Source organism: Desmodus rotundus, chromosome 11, assembly GCF_022682495.2.
Source record: "Desmodus rotundus isolate HL8 chromosome 11, HLdesRot8A.1, whole genome shotgun sequence".
Taxonomy (NCBI): domain Eukaryota; kingdom Metazoa; phylum Chordata; class Mammalia; order Chiroptera; family Phyllostomidae; genus Desmodus; species Desmodus rotundus.
The window spans coordinates 75,826,603-75,847,420 of record NC_071397.1 but is presented as its reverse complement, the minus strand read 5'-3'; the positions used below and the strand labels follow the sequence as shown (position 1 = coordinate 75,847,420).

The 20,818-nt window shown below is 34.9% G+C and overlaps 1 protein-coding gene across 4 annotated transcripts in view; it reads left to right on the top strand.

The window, feature by feature from the left end:
• The window catches only part of PTPRK (protein tyrosine phosphatase receptor type K), a 478,561-nt gene that overhangs the window by 340,219 nt on the left and 117,524 nt on the right, over positions 1-20,818 (top strand). The window lies entirely within an intron of this gene.

Sequence of the window (20,818 nt, the reverse complement as noted above, 5' to 3'; positions counted from 1 at the left end):
GAGAAAGCACTCACGTGGTTATGGAATATGTCCATTAAGTTTTCCCAGTACAAGACCCTGACTTCATATCCCATTATGCTGCCACCCTGACAGCTAAACAGAGGGTCTGAAAGGCTCAGGATTGCTGAGGCTTCAAAGATAGGATATGCAGTTGCCTGGACCCCTAAATAACAGGGGAAGAAATAATGGTTTCAGCATAAAAGCTAGCAAATCAAATGATAAAGAAAAAACGAGAAGGATTGAACCTAATTGAAGGAGTACAGGGAAGAATATCTTTAAAAAAAAATCAAGTTGGCGAAATCACCAAGGAGAATTCAGGAAGTTTTGTCTAAGTCAGTTGGACAGTGATGTCTGAGAGGTAAGGGAATCGTTGGACCATTTTGAATCAGAAGTGAAGTTACGGAAATGTCATACAAATCAGTGCGATCTCGAGATGCCTCCCGTCCTTGCTGATCGTGACTCAGGAAAGCACACCTGGACCGCACACCCATTTTCCCCATCGAAAGGCAAGAAAGAATGAAAAAGGGAAAGAGTGAGGCATGTGATTGATCACATGGTTTGTATAACTATATATTTATCCAGGGTTATCCAGAAAATAATCTCTCCTAGGCAAGATAAAAGAACTGTTCTGGCCAGCCTTTTTTATATTTCTTAATATCTAAACATGAACATGTAGATGATTTCCATTTTTAAATAATTTGGGGACTGAGTATTTATTAGCTCTTTAAAAGAAAAGTAATTTGTCACATATTCATATTTACATCTTCCCACTAATAATAAGCCTTTATTTTTATGAAGCTATATATTTTGAAAATGGAATATCTGTTGCTTGATGAGTACGCGGCATGTTTTAATACTTTATATGGGCAAGAAGAACCTAACATGGGAGACACAAATTTGGGGGAATGATCCCCATTTGCTTTTCTTGATTAATAGTGTGTATTTTTTTGAAATAATTTATAAAGGATGTATAATCATTGCATTCAGTGCTAGGACACTTTTGTATGGTTTGCATTATACTATTACTTTAACTTGTGGAAACATTTAGTATAATTGATTTGTCTGTTTTTCATTAAATTGTGAGCCTCCCATTGCTTCAAAAAGAGGATCTTGGATGTTATTTGGATTCAGTGAATAACTATTTGCTACTGTTCAGAGATACTGAGATTTCTATTTGAAATGGCATTTGGCTAGCAGCCCTGGTCATAACATCCCTAAACTTCTCACTAAATGGACTGTGAAAACCCCAAAAAGATAACTCACAATATGGAGAATATAGACTGATGATCAACTTACTGCCAGAATTTGGGAGGAATTTTGTTCTTTTTCTTTTTTTCTATGTTTGGTTGCATAAAATTTCAAGGATGCAGCAATTGAAGTAATTTTATATTGAACACCTGTGCACCCACCACCTAGATTTTGCTATTATCATTTTATTCTACTTGCTTTGTCACACATGCATATATGCAGATCTCTATTGTTAGAACTAGATTTTAAAATACAATTGGTGGGTTACCTGTGCTAGGCTTCTGAAAATAGAGCTAACTGAGCTCACTTTGAAACAAGAAGTAAAAGCTATATTGAACCTGGCTTAAAATAAAAGCTTCCCTCAAAATGAAAAACTGGTCAACTGCTCATATACTATAGACATTTTTCTTTTCAGTGTAAACCCCATACTCAAGTACCTATCTGTCAGTTTTAAAATCCATTCAGAAAAGTAACTGAGTAAATGAAAAATATGGAGGAGACGATATGTGGGTATCATTCACACCCTACAGAGTCTAATTCCCACAAATAGGACACTACAAGCAAAAAATTACCCATCTCCAGTGACTAAAAGGTTTCTGAAATGTAATTAATTAAAATCACATCACTCCCAATGCAGGAATAGGGCATAGTATTGACACTGTTACAACATTTTTCACTAATGACACATTGTTAGAATGTGTCCGTTCTGCTTCTTTTAGTGACTGCTGTGACAATGTGTGTAAGTCTGACAGCCTCGGTAGCTTTTGCGTAACCCTCTGTGAAGAGCTGCTCCTACTGGAATGGAAGATACTGACACACCCAGCTTTTCAGATCCGGCGGATTGGGAAACCGTGACTGTTCTCTAGTGTACACAGCATCAGTGCTTTACAAAGTGGCATGAAGGACGGCTGTCACCGTTCGCTGTGTTATCAGTTAGAGGTGCAGCAGCTCTGGCAGAGCTCAGGTTGTGTGTGGTGGGAAATATTTTATGGAGGCCAGAATGAGTATGATAGTCGTATACACAGTGAAAATCAAGTATGTCATAAATTATTGTCACGTATTTTGTTTGCAGTAGGAGTGGTGTCATCTTTGTGATTCAGGAAAGATCTATGATGAAGCCAGGTATTACTAATGATCACCAGAGTGGGCCTTAGTTGGGAAAAGAGGGAATTACAGGAAGAAACGATAATGGTCACACTTGTTTTAGAAATGTATAGCCTGTAATGATTTCTCTTATTGACCTTTATCTTACACAGTATTTTTAGTATGTATTTTATTTCTTTGCTTTGAGTACAGGTATAGAGTGTTTTGCAGTACAGTGCTTTATAATTATTTTGTGAAAAGTATACTTGGCCTTTGAAGACATAATTTCTGCACATCAATGACAATAATTTAAATATCTTATGTATCAGTTATTAGTAAGTGTAATATTTTTCTCTTGGGAAGATCAGAGCTAAAATAAAAACATTAATAACTCAGTTGCAGCTTTTATCACAGCATTATTGACTCTGATTTGACATTATTAAATAAATGTAGTTAAAAAAATAATCCCTGAATAGTTAATCATGCTTTCCAGATAAACTGAAAGATGGTAGTTTGGGGATATCCCTTTTAAAACTCAGCCTCGTTAAAAGAAAAATAATAGCACTATTGTACAACTCTGCTTGACTTGAAGGAGGACATTTCATTCCGCAGGTGTCCTCATTTCACTTCTGGCTGGAGTGGCACTGGAAGATTTTTAGCCAAAACTGCAGCGAGAGTTGGATATCTATTCTATACCAAGATTGCTGAGCCGCCTGGGCACAGAAAAGAGCTAAGTTTACTGGTGAGCAGTAGTTAATAGGCTACCTGGGTCCAGATGCTCGCCTGCCATCTCTCACCAGCAGACACAGACTAGAGCTTTCTTAGTGGTGGTCTCTCACCTGGCGTGGCTACCCATAGATTTTTATTAGGTCATGTGTCCTTTGCTCAGCCCCTACCTGATCCCCCATGTTTTGCTGCCACAGAATTAGTTGTTCGAGCAACACACAGCTGAGAATTGGAAGATTGCCAGTCACCATTGCTGCTTTATCTTCCAGTGACTTTGAAAGAAAGCCACAGCATGAATTGAATGCTCAAAACTCTGTCTCTGAACAATCTGTAGTATATTATTTCAGTTCTGGTTTTTACTGCTTCTTTGGGAATTGATTCTTCATTTCAGCGTACCACCCTCCCCTCAATTCCCTTCCCTTAAAATGGAAAAAAGGAAAAAAATACAGTGCACAGGATGTTTGGGAAGAGGAGCAGAAAGTGGGCATTTAAATCCCATAAGGATATGAAGTGGATGGAAATTATAAGATAAAAGACAATAATTGCTCTCTCATGCAACAGTGGATTCTTAAATCCTGGAGTGGAGAAGCTGACCTCAGAACGTTGTAGCTTTCAAAGCATGTTCCTTAAAATATAATTCAATTATTCAGTTCTCTGAATGTGTTTCTTATCAGGTGTTTCCTTATTTGTTCATGTGTCTCTTTCCAGAGTCTTGGTTATCTAAGTTGGAGATGAAATCTCTCCATTTTCATACACTTTCCATACCAATACCACCTTTCTGTTTGTGGAAAAATAGTTCACTGTTTGTTCAGATAGTCTCCAATCTTTTCCTGTAATTGCCAAATGAATTTTTAAAATGTGATTTGGTAAGACACAATGACAACCACCATGTTCAATGCTCAGTAAGTCTTACAACAAATAACCTTATTTGATTTGTTTAACCCAGTATTTCCTAAATCAAACATTTTTTTACCTCGTTATATCTATTTTTTATCTCCTCTTGGATTAACGTGTAGCTAAAAGAGTTACATAGATTCAAAAGATGGAGAAGGAAAAATTAATAGGATTTAGAGAGAGAGGTATATGGAGGGAAGGTGAGCCAGGCCCTTAGCTCTCCAAGCGACTCAGTGGGTCGTGGTACCATTCACCGAGGTGGGATACTGGCTGTATATTTTGGCATTCGTATATGTCCTGGCAACAAAGTGGGACGATTGTTCTTGCTTTAAAGAAAAGCAAGTCAATCTGTACATTGCAAGACATATTATTCAGAACACATTCTTAGGGGGGGAAGTGTAATGTTTATAGAAATAGATAGGTATTTTAGCTATGTGAGGAGATTGAATTTAAAAATATGATAGGGAAAAATTATAGCTAGAATAATTAGAACAAAGTACATTCCACATTAAGATAACTTAATCTTTTGTCCTAAGCAATTGCTTAATTGCTGCATTGTTGTTATCCGAAAATGTTATTTGATTTAGACAAAATATTGCAGATCATAACTCTTACTGTGTTCTCAAATCTGCTTTTCCAGCAATAGGAGCAGTTGCACCTTCAGAACTGTTAAGATGATTGTTTGAATGTGACATTATCTGATGATACTCAGAAAGCCTTTCAACATAAAAGATAGAGAGCAATGCTTCATTGCCTTCCTAGGATGACTTTTTATTTCTCTGAATCTAAGCAAGATTAATGTTCTCAACTGATAGGATGACAGCTAGTCAGGAAATGACAATAAAGTGTACAAAATGGGAATAGAGACATGCCTAATAAAAAGCACTACCTTAATTTTTCCTAGATATCATTAGTTTTATATTTTTCTAAAAGTAATGTTGTCTAACTTCTAAATGGGTTGAGTATGCCATTATGTTTTTATATTTACGTGTGTATACTGTTTGTGTTAGCGGTGATAGATCACTTTACTTTTGTCTTGATTCCTGTATCTCAGAAAAGCGATGGCATTTTTTTATTCCCTTTGGTTCAATTTCGCAAACATTTATTGAGAAATTTCTCTGTTTAAGATGCTGTGAAACTACCTCTTGTATGAATGTACCAAAAAGGGAGAGAAAAGCGTGAAAGCATCAATTTAATTTAGGCAAATACTTAATTTCTGCTGCTCAAAGCTAATTGGTGATTGAGTGGGGGGAAATAACAGTGTTACAGTGACAGAATAGATTTTAGTACAATATGGGAAGACATAATTTTTCATACAAACCAATTTTTTTAGTAAGAACATGCACCGCACATGAATAATATGTTGAGTGTTCTATCTTGAATAGTGATGGTGAGATGGTGAGACATATGCAGAGAATTCATTTGAGGAGACATTGAGCTTAAGTTTGGAATCATCAGAATGAAAACAAACAGTTGTAAGGCAAAGTCACAAGCAAACTGAAATAGGTAAAGGGTGAATCACAGATAAAGGCAAATTGTACAATTTTCAAAGCAAGAAAGAAGACCCATACAAAACCAAGAGCTCTAGTTCTACAAATCATGAGTCAATGACCAGGGACAATATCTCCTGATGAAATCCATTGGCCCCCTTTAGCCTCACTTTTCAAAATGGGGCTAGTAACCAGTAACATCTCCAATGGAAAGAATACCTCTTACAATTCATGGAAGTTTGGGTTCATGTCATTTCTGTGGCTTATTTAGCTCTCACTTATCATCCATTCCATGAACATCTTTTTTGGTACTTTACGTTAGTTTGTGAATATATATAGAATAACTTAGCCCGTAGACTTCCTCATCTAAGAACTTTAGCATTAGGAAAGAAGGGCTAAACTGTTGGGAGAATTGCAGGTATAGTCTGAATTCTTCATCTCCAGTAGGACAGTCTCTTCGGAATTTTTGTCAGATCTTAAACATTCATGTAAATTTTGCATTCATTGTTCTGTCATTTTAATGAAGTTTCTCCCTCAAATCTTTAGAATCCAGGGAAGGCTGGCCCTAGTCAACTTGAGGTTTCTCCTGTCTCTTGGCAGGAGTAATCATAGTTAATTTGTAGTTCCTCACGTCTCCTGTGGATGCACACGTACCCCCATTTGAAAAACATGCAGATGTTGCTCCTAAGGACTTTACCATAAAGTTAGGAAATAATGTTTGCTTGGAGTACCGTGGGCGTCCTGGGAAGGGAGGTGATGGTTGGGCCTGTATCCACTTAGAAGGGGAATTTTCAGGTGGGCTTTGAAGGAAGGGAGTCCTTTAGGTAGCCTGAGAAAATGAAGAGAGGAAGACCTCCCAGTCTGAAAAAGCTACCTGCACTTGCATAAGCAATGTGGCTGGAAGACGGGATGAGTAAGTAAGGACGAAGATGGGAAGACACATACAGATAACTATTTTTAGTTTGAAATGCAAACAAAGGAATTTGGTCCTCATATAGTAGTCAGTGATTCACTAGCACGTAAAGCCATTTTTTAAAAAAAAAATCAATGTGAAAGCCTAACAGACACTTCTTTAAACATGATTACTTCAGAAGTTTATGAACTTTCCTTATAAGCCCATCAGTGAAAACAAAATTGAATTTTGATAAAAGCAGAAATTGACTCTGCTGGTTTTAGATGACAGCTGCCATCTTATTGGCCTCAACATCCAGCTGATTTTTTGTATTTTGTTTTGATTTCATGGTGTCTGGAAAATCTTGATTTGTGTAGATAATTCATGTAATTGAAGAACATATTTTAATAGGTTATTTTGCAAACCCAAGATAATGTAGTTATTTCTGCCTTTAACGAGGTCCAGCATAACTTCCCCACCCTTTGAGGCTGAAATACACATAATGACTTCCCTCAAAAGATTGGAGTATGCAAAGTGGGGGAGAACGAACAGCATTGTAGTGAAGAGTCTAGACAAACACTGCTTCAGCCAGGTGGTTGTCAGCATCAGTCCTGGTCAGTCATGTTGATACTCTGTGCCCTGGATATGATACGATGAGACTGGCACTTCACCTCTCTGGTCTCCTGCCCAAAAGCCTTCTCAACCTGAGAAAAACATCAACAAAGCCCAGTAGGGGGCCATTTTTCAAAACATTTGATCAAGATTTCTCAAAACTGTCAATGTCATCAAAAACAAGGAAAGGGAGAAACTATCACAGACCTGAGGAGACCAAGGAGACATAATAACTAAATGTAATGTGGTTTCTTGGATGGAAACCTCAAACTTAAAGGGGACATTAGTTTAAAGCTATAAATCTAAGTCTGAACAAAGTAAGCAGTTTAGTTATTAATAATGTATCAATATTGACAAAGGTATACTATCAAGGTAGACTTTATTTACAGGGGAAACTGTGTGGGTTATACAGAAACTCAGTACTATATTTGCAATTTTTCTGTAGGTACATAACTATGAGAGAGAGAGCAAGGCTCACGCTTGGACACTGTTATTGAAGTAAATAGGCCAGGAAAAGAACACTGCAAACAGTGCACCTCTTAACCATGAGTGTCAATTTCCCAGGGCTCCCTTAACAAGTTACCACAAAAATGGGTAGCTTGAAACAGCAGAAGTTTACTCTCATACAGTTCTGGGGGCCAAAAACCCAAAATCAAAGTGTCAAGAAGACCTCACTCACCTCTGAACATTCTCAGGGAGAATCCTGTTTTGCCTCTCCCAGTTGTGGGCGAAGGCCTGGCTCTCCTTGCAGTTCTTCGGCTTGCAGATGCATCACTCCAATCTCCGCCTCTGTCTTCACACAGCTTTCTCCCCTACGCTTTTATTTCCCCTTTTTGTCTCTTATTATAAGGACACTTATTAAATTTATGGCACCTAATCCAGAGTGATCTTATTTTGAGATTACCTTAATTACTTCTTCAAAGATCCTTTTTCTGCCCATTCTGAAGTTCTAGGTATGCAGGGACCACTATTCAACCTACTTACACCGTGCTGTATCCATAAGATACATGGCAAAAACAAGGCAAAAAAGAAAATCCTGGAGGAAAATAATTAGCTGGGCAAATGAACATGACGGTAGCCCATCAGATATTAGAGTTGTCAAAGTTTATGATAACGATAAAAAGTTATTGTTGATCTTTCACTATATGCTAGGCACTGGTGTGAGTGCTCTACATATATTCTCTCTCTTAAGCTTCATATTTCAGTTATTCTTGGTTTATAGGTGATGAATCTGAGGCCCTGAGTAGTGAAGAAACTTGCCTGAAGTCCCAGAGCTGGTACATTTTAGACCTGTTCTAGTAGCATTTATGGCAATTAAAATGGTACAAAAAGTGCATATCACACATTTGTAGAAGTCTCGAATCCCTCTGTGGAACCTCAGGATTCCACTTTAAGGCTGAAAGCCCTGGGGCGGTGGCAGAAGATGTATCAGTCCGCGGTGCTGGGGGTTCCTCATGACAGAGATTAGCTGTGCTTTTTTAATGGTACAGGATATCATATAAGATTCCATCTCAATTATCCAGCTGTACTCCAATCAGTTCTTACCTTCTCCATTTAAATTGCTGTTTTCCCCCCAAAATATTTTACTTTCTCCTTTGAGTGTCCCTCTCAGTAGAGTAAGTTCCTGCCTATTCCCCTTGCATATGCACATACATGCCTTTTTATCCATTTAATTTGTGTTTGAACAGAACGTCTTAAAAATTCTCTTAATGATGTAAAGACTTATAAACTTTACTACAAGCTAATGTAGCATTTCTAGCTACCAAGTAAATGCATATAATGAAGTAAGTGATTTAAATAGAACAATTAGCAGATGGTAGGAATAATTATATATTCATATTCCTGGCCAACGACATTTGGTAGATATAATTACCTTACAGGTGTTAGCTGCCCTTCTATCATGAAATGAGACATCTCTGAAGACTAGTAAGGCATAGTTAAATGACTGATAGCCTCAAATTAGCAAAAATTCTATTGGCTCATTTTTCAGACATGAATCAGAAAGCTAAATTCAGTTCTTGGAGTCTAGTGCTAAGTTCAGATAAAGTGGAACTCAAACAGTAGAACAGGTGTGGTGCAATCTTAACGTTGATTGCTGGGAAGAGAAAAAAAGCCCTGAACATTAAAAAGACATTTAAATTCACTCAACATTTGGAAGGCACAAAGTCCAAAAAGTCAATCATTTGGGGAAAAAGAAGCAGCTGTTATGAAGAATTCCTTTGAGTTTTTTAAAATTACCTGAGCTTCTTATGGAAAATAGTATTGCAATACCATTTGCAAGAAGAAGTTTTGATGTAGATAAGTTTGTATTTTTCTTTATAGCCTTAAGGAATATTATATTAGAATAAGAAGAAAATTAATTATTTTAGAATAAGAAGGAAGCATTAAAATAATTTTTCATGTTTTAATGACTTTGACCAGAAATATTTGAAAACATAGATAACCAAACATACACAAATTATAGGTCATTGAAGTATTGTCACTTCAATCGATTTCTGTATTGTGAAGAACAAACATTTGTTACTTAATTTAACATTTCTATTACAGCATTAGACCATGGAAATATTAAGTCTCGAATCTCCACTGGGAAAGATACCTACTGTCTGATTAAAATTGGAAGATTTCCTCACTTCTTTCTTCTAGTCAACTACAAAATCAATTTTTTGTATACAAATTCAATTTGATTTTGTAATTTTGAATTGAGCTGTATTCAGCATCACCATAATTAATGTTTTCAAGTCATGATTTTAATTTTTGTTTTTTGTGTTACAAAGTAGTAGTTTCGCAACTATTTTTTAAGATAATGAACTCCCTATGACTCACAAGTATCTTATTTATTGCTGGATAATAGTTATTTCTCAATAAATAATTTTGATTGGTAAAGCCTATTTTATATAACTATTTTACTACTTTTCTTCTCTTTTAATTCTTCAGAAGAAAAATAGAATGGATTTTTTTCTCTAAAAGGAAAAAACATTATTTAATTCAGTACTTTAAAGTATATTGTTTATTAACATACTTTTAAAATTATAAAGTTGTCCAACTAATATACAGAGACAGATTGTTATGGGAGAAAATATGTATTATATTACTTTTTTCTTTGTAATGAAAAGTTTTATTTTTAGTAATTTAAATGTTGTTATTTTATTGAAATGTCATATTTTTTCTTTAGCATTATATTCCCTATATAATAGACATAATCAAGTACATGTTGCATACTTTTCCTAAAGACAGTTAAACTAAAAAATAGGGGTTTTGACATCTGTTGTCTGAGTTATTCTCCAGACAAACCCTATGCGTTAATTGTCATATTTTTCTTGTGTAGGTAAGAAATTATACTTTTCTGTCTTGATCATGGAAAATACTCAATAAGTAGAAAAACTTTTCCGCACATACATAAAATACAATCATTAGCACACGCTTCCCTCTTACCTGGTTTCTAGTTTGTGTGTTTGGCAATGTGTCAGTATTAAAAATTGTCACTCCACCCACATGGCCATGTGTATCCAGTTGTCTTTTTGATAGATTTTGATGAGTGAAATTAATGTACTCAAAAGAAGTAATTTGAAATTGAGATAAAAATTTATGTTCAGTGACACTCTTGTTTTAAATTGGAAACAGCTTAGAAGTTTCTGATCTGGAAATTGTCAAAAAAAAAAAAGAGGAGGAGGAGGTTCAGAATGTAGAAAATCTTCCACATAGAAGACCTTTAGGAATAATAATTTCAAATATTTCTTAAAATTATGATCTAACTACCAAAGTCACAAGGAATGTGTATAAAGGACCCATGGACAAAGACGACAAGGGCGGGGATTGAAGGTGAGAGGTTGGGGGGCTAGGGCAGGGGAGAGTAATGGGGGAAAATACGGATGACTGTAATTGAACAACAATAAAAATAAACAAATCTTGAAAAGAAACCACATCTATGAAAAGAGATTTGCATAGAAAAAGACTAGAATTGGTATACAAAAATGTAATACTAATCATCCTTGAAAGCAGAGTTAAATATAAAATATATAATGAGAACAAAATAATATGAAAATGAAAATTCTCTTGGAAACTAGATAAGAACATTTATTTTAGTTAAATTTTTTTCAGATTTTATTGGATTAAATTCTAAAAAGTCAGAGTTCTTCCTGAAATACTATGCCCTTGGACAAAATATTTAATCTTATTTCTAGTATGGAGATAACCATAAGAACAATTTCATTTAATGCTCAATAAGAAGTCCAGATTGGTTTAGATTTTTTAAAAACTCATTGTTATAAAAAGAAAAGTTTGGAAGCAAAGAAAAATAAAAGAATTTCATATTGTTGTGGTTGGAATTAACAAAAACGACACGTAAAGCACTTAAGTGCCTGGCCTCCAGTTATTGCCAACTATGTGCTGCCAGGAATTAATGGTAAAGTTTTTCCACTAGTTCAGTTTGAAGTTGGGAAGGTCTAGCATCCATCTACTAGATGCCTACAAGGCCTGTCACATGCGCATTGCAGTTACTGGTTTTCCATTGTGCTTAGGTGCATCACAGTGTTCTGAAATTAATGTGGAATCAGGAAAAATCATGAATGAGAAACCTGTGTAAAGCTGAAGTGTTCCTTTTTTGGGATAAACTCAAGTGCGTCCTTGAGTAAATTTACTTTTCTAGCTATTATTTTTTTAATAGACAGCTTTAGCTTCTTCTTGAAAATAACTGCCAAATCAGCACTACTATTTGAAATAAATCCTTTGAGAAAATATTTTCAAGCAACTACTGTGTAGTTCTGGATTTTTAAATAGACCTAAATGTTTCCTGAAATGTATTTTAACAAGAAGGTAAATATTAAAACCTCTTATATATTAAGAGACTTTATATTTTTCATGTGGAGAATAAAATTGATAATTAACAATCCATTTAAAACAGTGTCATTTTGGTCTTTCAAAATTTAATTTAAAAGAATAACAATAAAGTATAAGTTTTTTAACAAAGTTACAATTTTTTGTTTAGTGATATTTTGATGCTTTTTTTTTGAAATATTATTTCATTACTGGAGAAAATCAAGCCTGCTTTACCAACAGTAGATTCATTTAATTACTGGGTCATGTGTTAGGCTAGCAGATGGGTGAAGATGAAAGTTACTCATGTCACTCTAATTTGTTTGCCTGACTTTTTCACAGTGGCTGATTGATATTGTTAGAGCATTTTAATAATGTTTCTAGCGATTCTGTTCAATGCTAAATAGACCCTTTTCTGAGAGCAATCACTAAATTAAGTCAATTGGCAAAAGTTATGTATGGGGAAGGGAAATGCTTATTGTGGTTCAGAATTTCTGAGAAGGCTCTTTAAAGACAAAACTAAGGAAAGCTAATGACAAAGGGCTGATAGGAAAATTTCCCTCTCATAAAACTGTGCAATGGGTAGGGAGCATGCCCAGAAACAAATGGCTGTTTTCTCAAGTGGAAAGAAGTTAATAGGGGGTGTCCTCAGGAACAATTTGAATACTGATGGTATTAAATCTATTAATGATTTGGAAGACAAACTGGAGAAGTTTTGCTAGTGTCGTCATTTAATTTACAGTGAAAACAGGCAAAAATTAAGAACAGAGCTGAAAAGAAAAATTGCATTTACAAACATTCATAGAGACAATTCCAAGCATTTGGCTGTCCTATACTTGCATGTAATTGACACAAAGGAAATTGATCTGGGAAAACTTCAAGCTTTATTGTTAACATAAGAGAATAAGTGATGTAAAATTTTGCCTTTTTTTCTTGCTTTTCTGAATTATATATCCTATATGCATCAAAAGAAATCTCCATATTAAGGAAAAATGTATTGGAGAAAAATTTATATACACACCAAAATTGTATTTAGAACAGAACTGTTTGTTTTGTTTTACTTCTCTGCATAGTTACTTCCGCAATTGGGACTGGACAGCTGGCACTGGTACCACCATATTTGTGCAAAACAGACATGCCACATGCAAGTCCATGGAGACCTCAGTTTACTGCCTTTTAATGCAAATGAAGTCATAGATCCCTTTTTTGCAAAGCCTGGTGCATAGAAGAATAGCTGGAGTTTTTTTAATTGTACATCACTATGACTATTTATTAACATTGTTGTTAATGTTAATAACATTGTTATTAACAATGTCGTGGTTGAAAAACTTGTTTTATGCTTGATTCCTTCTGCTTTCTACACTGAGGCAACCTCTTTGTGACGTCCCTAAATGTTTTGGCTCTTGGAATGTACTTACTCAATCTTAGATAAATAGCTTAATTAGAAAATATAAGAACCTTTATTATAATATGAATGCTTATATTCTAAAAACTAGACAACATCTATTTGAAGTGTAGCTCTTAATTGATAAAGATAAAGTATATTTACATAAAGAATGTGGCAGTCTGTAAATATAGCTGATTTGTAAAAATGACAGCTTTGGGATACACCTATTTCTGTTTGCAGTCAAACTTAAAATTATTTTGAGATGCTTCCTTCTAAAGTTTGATAGTCTGTGAAACTAAAATATTACAATCTTTTCAACAGTATTATCTAATCAATTCCTTATGACTGCATACCATTCTATGTATTTCTTTTTGCAATAAAAATACATTTGTAAGTTTGTGACTAGCATATTCAGTGTGGAAGAGTAAAAAAATGTAAGGATTGCATGGCAAATTCAATTATTTCCCATCTGTAGTACCTTTCAAGAAAGACTTGTTCAACATAAGAGCATGTAAACAATCAGATTTTTAATTCTAAGCTCAAATCCAATAATAATATATACTTGTAGACATATTTTTCAAAACCCTTTCTGTATATTACTCCAATTACAATTATGTATCTACCTTGGAAGCTACTATGAGATAGGGGTTAATATTCCCACATTATTGATAAAAAGAGATTCTTTTCTCCTATCTCTGTGTAAATATGTATATTGTATCTAAATGTAGTTAACTGGAACAGCACCATAAGTACATTTCATGCCCATCTTTTTACAACTATTATACCGCATTTTTCACACTATAAGACGCACCCCCCAATTTGGGAGGAAAATGGGGGTGAGTCTTATAGTCCAAATGTAGCTTACCTGACTTGCTACAGGATTTCTGCTTTAAAGGATGTTACTAAATATTGTACCACAGTTTTTGCTTCAAATTTTTTTTCCTATTTTCCTCCTTTAAAACCTAGGTGCATCTTATGGTCCGAAAAATACAGTACTTAGAATTTTCTCCTGTGTAATTGTAAATGAGGGGAAGACAGAACTGTGGAGGTAAAGAGATTTGTTAGGAGACTATTGTGAGTCACACTCCAGAGCAATAAGGAGTCGCAGCTTGATTTGCTAAGTGTAGAGAAGTGGGGGGTGGGGAACCTGGTATATCCAGGGTGCCTCAGGTTTGAGTGAGTGGGTGGGCAGCTATAGAAGGAAACCAGTTCAGAAAAGGGAGATAGGGAAAGAACATGACTGTTACTAACATGGATTTGAGTTGCATGGAAAAAAATCAAACTGCATTTACCCAGTGAATTAGGCTGTTCTAATTCACCACTAAAGGGAAAGGAAAAATATATGGTCTCTGAACTCTATGTGCTAAACTATATTTAGATACTATGTTTAAAAGAGTCTTAATAAATTATTAAGGGAGATTATAACTCCTCTTCCCCTGGAGGATTTTTTAAGTACACAGAAGCATTTGTCTGCTGTGTTTTGAAAGTGATCTTTCCAAGGCAAGGGGGTTGCCAGCCCAGCTAACCTGCCAAGAACTCTCCCCAAGCTTTCAACCTGTGATAAACTTATGTTTGTGTTGACTCTGTCACATGCTTCTAGTGAACCACAGTTTTTATAAAGAAATGTTTTCCCTTTGCTAAACCAATACACATTTATTGTAATTTACTTAAATATCCTCTCTGTGTCATAAAATTAGATGCCGAGATCTCATATTAACTTAAAAGAGCACTAGTTCTTTAATAGCTTGCTTTTCTTTTTAATGTGTTTTCATTCAAGAAAGTTATAACATATACTTCAACAAACTGTATCATATATAATAGTCTTAAAAGCAGTTATTTTTTCATCTTTTACCCCATTCCCTTCATTAAATTTTTCTTCAGTGTGAACCAAACTAAGTGCAAAAAGCAAGGACTTGGTGTCATTACAATAAAATACAAATACAAAATGGTATATCAAAAAGTTGGAATATTAAGTTTAAAGTTAATTTCTAAAAATCATTTCTTTGCTAAGCGAATCAATAACTACACCTTTTGTCTGGTTCATCAAGATTTACTTCACCATGTTAAAAAACAGATTATAAAAGCCCTGGCTGGTGTGGCTCAATGAATTGAGTTTCAGCCTGTGAACCAAAGGGTCATGGGTTCGATTCCCAATCAGGGCACATGCCTGGGTTGCCAGCCGGGTCCCCAGTAGGGGCACACAAGAGGCAACCACACATTAATGTTTCTCTCCCTCTCTCTCTTCCCTCCTCTCTGTCTAAAAATAACTAAATAAAATCCTTCAAAAATGGATCATGAGGAATAAATTTATTAAAGCTATAAAACCTTTAGCAATACTACTTCCTCCATCTTCACAGGTGAAATTTAGCATTCATTCAATCATTAGTCATTTATGGTTACACCTGCTATGTGTTAGACATCATGCTAGGTTCTGGCCATATAAAAATGAAAGGGAGATGTTCACATTCTAGTAGTAGAAATAAGCATGTACACAGAGAATTTAAAAGCATAAGTCTCTTGATATTTGTATCAAAAACAGTTATAAAGGCATCTTTCTGAGCAAGGAGAAGATGTGGGATCAGGGTAGGTAGGGTTCCTGGAGAACGTCTTAACTAAGAGATATTAACAGATGGCTGGGAGGATTTAGCCAGATGAAACAGTCGAATGAGCAAGCAGCTATCAGAGAGAGAAATATATCAGAGGAAAGAGCAAAAACAGCATCATATAAGGAAAAAAAATGCATGTGGATATGCAGAACTGCAGATAGCTTGGTGTTCCAGAAACATGAAGAGGGAGACTGTGGTAAGCACAAAGGGAAGAGTAAGCAGAGCCTGGATCAGTAAGGATATTGTATACATTATTAAGGAATTTGGACTTTACCCAATAGGTCAGTATTGTCCACAACTTTGGTACCTACAGGTGACAGAAAGGATTTTATTGCAACTTGGAAAACTCTGTTATAGGTACATTTTTTAAGTAAAAGGAAAACTTTTTTAAACTAAAAGTGATATGTGTTTCATTTCGTTAAAAGTCATTAATTTCAATTTTCATTGTTATTTGTTTGTAGATTTAAGATGAGTATTCTTCAGAAACGTCTTAAGTTTTAGATCCAGTCTGCATTTAAACTTTTCTTTGTTGTAGCTTAGTAAGAACTAACTCATAATTATAAGTCAGTGCCAATGAACACTAGCAACTGCTTGGAGACTATCAGTTCTGGATGTTTGGATGTAAGATGGAACCAGAAATGATAAATAGATAAATACATTATTGGAAAGTACTTTTTAGCAAACTGTCAAGGTCTAAATTGGCAAACATATCCTACTTAGAAGTTAGGAAGTTAAGTGTTAACCTTAGAATGTAATGGCAAATTGATTTTAATATACCCTTTTATTGAATCAAGGACTAGAAATTATTTTTTCATGTTTCGGTGCAGCATTGGATATGTGTTTAAATGTACCTAACACTAGGACAACAATCTCTTTTTCTAAAAACATAGAAAATGATTATATGTTGAATTAGATTAAACTTGTAGTGAGTGTGTTATTTGTGTCACTATTCAGTCATTTTAAAGAATCTTTCAGATGCTCAGAATTAAATATGGTGATTATTCTAGCCCTGACATGATAGATTTAGATGATTTAATAAATTGAATATATTTCTGAAGTTGGGTTATTTAGGCATGCCACTTGAAGTCATTGAAAAGGTCTTTAATAGCATAGTCAGGGTCAGGAAGAAATGTGTTTGTCACATCCTTTATTTTGGATTTTGGAAACGTATGTGAACTTTTTTCCTCTCAATAGTCAGCACACCACAGTATGGCTAGGCAGTCTTGTATTCATTGCCCATTTCACTGCATATGTGGGAAATACAAGGTGATTATATTCAGTTTTATTATTTCCTTCAATGCTTAAACAAGATCAGGTAGCCTTATGCTTAACTCTTTGCTGTTCTCGGAGAATAAAATACCTGCATAGACATTTGAGCCTTATTTAATTCTCTTTTCAAAGTGCCAGCTTTCCCCTCTGCATCCATAGCTGTGTCCTGTTTGTTGAATCCACTGTCGTGTTCCTGCATCTTTGCATATTCCTGGTTTGCAGGAATTACTCGTTCCAAAATTTATGGAGCATTGTTGCCTCAAGTTTATTCCATACATCCATGAAGAGCATCTCCTGGGCATGTCAGTGACTTGTCCAGCTGTTAAATGGAACTGCATCCAAGAGACAGACATTGGTCCTCCAGGTTGACTTTATGTAATATCTAACAGTGTTCAGTGATGTAGACATTTTGCCAATAGCTTTTACTGACTTTTGAGGGTATAGTATTTATTATTAATTTTCTCTGTGGCATTACAAGCCTCTCAGAGAGAGTGTGAATTTACTTGCTTTTGCCTCCAGGAGAATCAGTTTGAAGTCAGCATTTGGGCCCTTCTCATCTTTGGTGAATAAAATTGTAAGTTTCATCATGGAAAACATTTTGCTCTCATTCTGTGAAAACTTCTTCAGTTTAGTACAGTGGTTTCTGAGTTCTTTTGGGAAATGATGAGAAAGTGTCAATAAGTGTAAGCTACTATTTGATAATATTTTATTATCAGATAGTATAGAGATGAATGGATCACCAGTATAAGAAAATCCAAGTGTCAAGTACCAAAGTTTTGCTTTGTGTTTCTTTAAGTATATTTTGGTCCATTTTATCACTGCTTGTCCTAGCACAAATATTCACATTGCATTTTGACATTTGACTCTTGTTTACTCTTTAAGGACCTGGGTTTGTTTGTCACTGTTTTTAGGCTTTGATGAACCAAATCTGAGATACTGATACATTTTTAATTGTTGTCATAGAGCAACAACAAAATGGTATCAATTAAAAAGGTTTTGCACAGCAAAGGAAAACAACATAATAAAAAGACAACCCACAGAATGGAAGGACATATTTGTCAATACATCTGATAAGGGGTTAATACACAAAATTTATCAAGAACTTATAAAACTCAACACCAAAAAATAAAAACAAACAACCCAATTAAAAGATGGGCAAATGACCTGAATAGATATTTCTCCAAAGAAGATATTTAGATGACCAATAAACATATGAAAACATGCTCAATGTCACTAATCATCAGAGAAATGCAAATTAAAACCACAATGAGATATCACGTCATGCTGGTCAGAATGGCTGTCATCAATAAATCAACAAACAAGTGCTGGCAAGGACATGGGGAACGGGGAACTCTTTTGCACTGTTGGTGGGAATGCAGACTGGTACAGCCACAGTGGAAAGCAGTGTGGAGATACCTCAAGAAATTAAAATTGGATCCGCCTTTCAACCCAGCAATTCCACTTCTGGGATTATATCTGAAGGAACCCAAAGTAAGAACGTAAGCACCCTTATGTTCATTGCAGGGTTGTTTACAATCACCTAGATATCAAGGGAACCCATGTATCCATCATAGATAAGTGGATAAAATATTCATAGGATATTTACACAATGGAATACTACTTGGCCATAAGAAAGTAGAAAGTTTAATCCTCGGCAACAGTATGGATGCACCAGGAGTACATTATGCTAAGTGAAATAAGCCAGTCAGAGAAGAACAAATACCATACGATTTCACTCATTTGTGGTATCTAATGAACAAACTGAACTAACAAGTGGACAGACTCATAGAGAGCAGAATGACAGTGACAGCTAAGGGGGTGATGGGGAAAAGGGGATTGAGCAAAAAGGACTCTTGGACAACAGTGTGATGAATGCTAGTGGAGGGGGATATAAGGGACTAAGTGGTAATGGAGGAAGATACAAAATTTAAAAAATTTAAAAAATAAAATAAATAAAAATGAAAAGCAAATTTACCATGTGTACATAATAGCAGGCACAGCTTGAAAGTAAGTTAGATGGGACAACTGGACCAGCACAGCCTTCTGTCAGGTGTATTCCTTTATAATGTAACCATCATTAGGAATTTAAGTAGGTTACATTAAAAATCATAATTAGTCTTACAATTCAAACTTCTGAAACATGGGAAAAAGTTGGGTGGGAAGGATGGGGCTTACTTAGATGGCTGATGTGGCAGTTCATTTGCATTTAGATACATATTTAAAAAGCTATGGTCACAACAGCATCAATTAAATGTGAGCTATTAATGGCATATAATAGCTATTTAAATTTTTTTAATCTTCTCCTAAATTATAATACTTTCCTGTGGAAAACTTTGCCTGTGATCATTCCTTACTTTCTCCAGATTTCTTAATGTGAATTCTCATACACTATTGTTTTTGAGTCTGTCAAAATTAGTTATCGGTTGTAAACTACTCGACTCTCTCCTAGTTTCAATTTTTTTTTTCATAAAATTGTATGGGGAAAATACATCGCATCAAAAATTTAAAATTTTGTTTTGTTTCTTTTGATATTTGATTGACAAGATCTACTTTTTTGAGCTCCATTTTATTTACTACATTGACTACATTAGCTTGATATCTTACATCATATTGAGGAAGCAATAAGCTTAGCATGACTTTTAAGCAATCCAAAGTTGGCACTGAAACTGTTGGCTCTTAAGACTGTGCTTAGAAACAACTAATTTTGACTGAAGTGTGTGTGTGTGTGTGTGTGTGTGTGTGTTTCCTACCCCTCTTTAGAGCTTTGGTTTAGTTTTGGAATGACCTGGTGACATAATGAAGCAGTTGAGAGATCACCCTCAGGTCCATGTAAAATTAAAAGAAAATTGCAATGATAAGATGGTTGATAAATAAAAAGAAATACCGTTGTGTCAGAGACAAAATGGAGGCCTCTTGCTGTAGGGCCCTTGCCAGGTGCCCCTGAAGGGGACTGCTGTCTTACTCAGCAGGAGGTGCCATGTTAATTAAGCTTCTAATTGTGAGTCCTTGCCCAGTGATGCAGAGCCACAAGGGGAGAAACAGGAATTCTTGTTGAAGCCTAAAATCCTCATTTTGTATATTGTCACAAATATTATTTAACATGCTTATTTTTTAATTGCATTTTAAAAAAACAATGGTGATATACCAACTTAAGGCATGATTTACTATTAACACTTTTTTGTTTCAGTTTTGATTTTAAAAATTGTTGGTACATTTATTTTAAATTATATATTTTTTACTTGAACATAACTAATATGTAGAGACATTGAATAAATACTAGTTAGTTTTCCATCAATGGGTGCATTATGTTACTTTGGGCTAGAGGACCTACATGCTTCTGCTCACTCAGGGAACATTATTAAAAAAAAATAAGGTGGTTGTTTTCAAATAATACAGATTTAATGTGTTGATTTACTGGGAATACTACAGCTATTCATTCTTTCATTCAATATGATAATTTTAAGTAAGTATCTACTATGTGACATTATGCATGGATCCATGATGGGTGCAAAGAAAATATGGCATAATTCTTGTCTTAATAAAATAGACCATTCTAAGAGCCTAACAAATATTCAAATTAGAGAATATGAAAATTACTAGGAGAGTAACACCACAGCAATGAGGATGAACTTGAGTAATTGTTTCAGTTAATATTTTTAATATACAGTGTTTAAGATATCAGGAAAGTATGGTTGATTAAAAAAAAAGTTTCCTAAATGGTTACAATAATCACAGTGAATGTTGTAAGGAAAATGTCTCATATGTCTTTAAAATATATATTTCTGATGTATGTTATCCC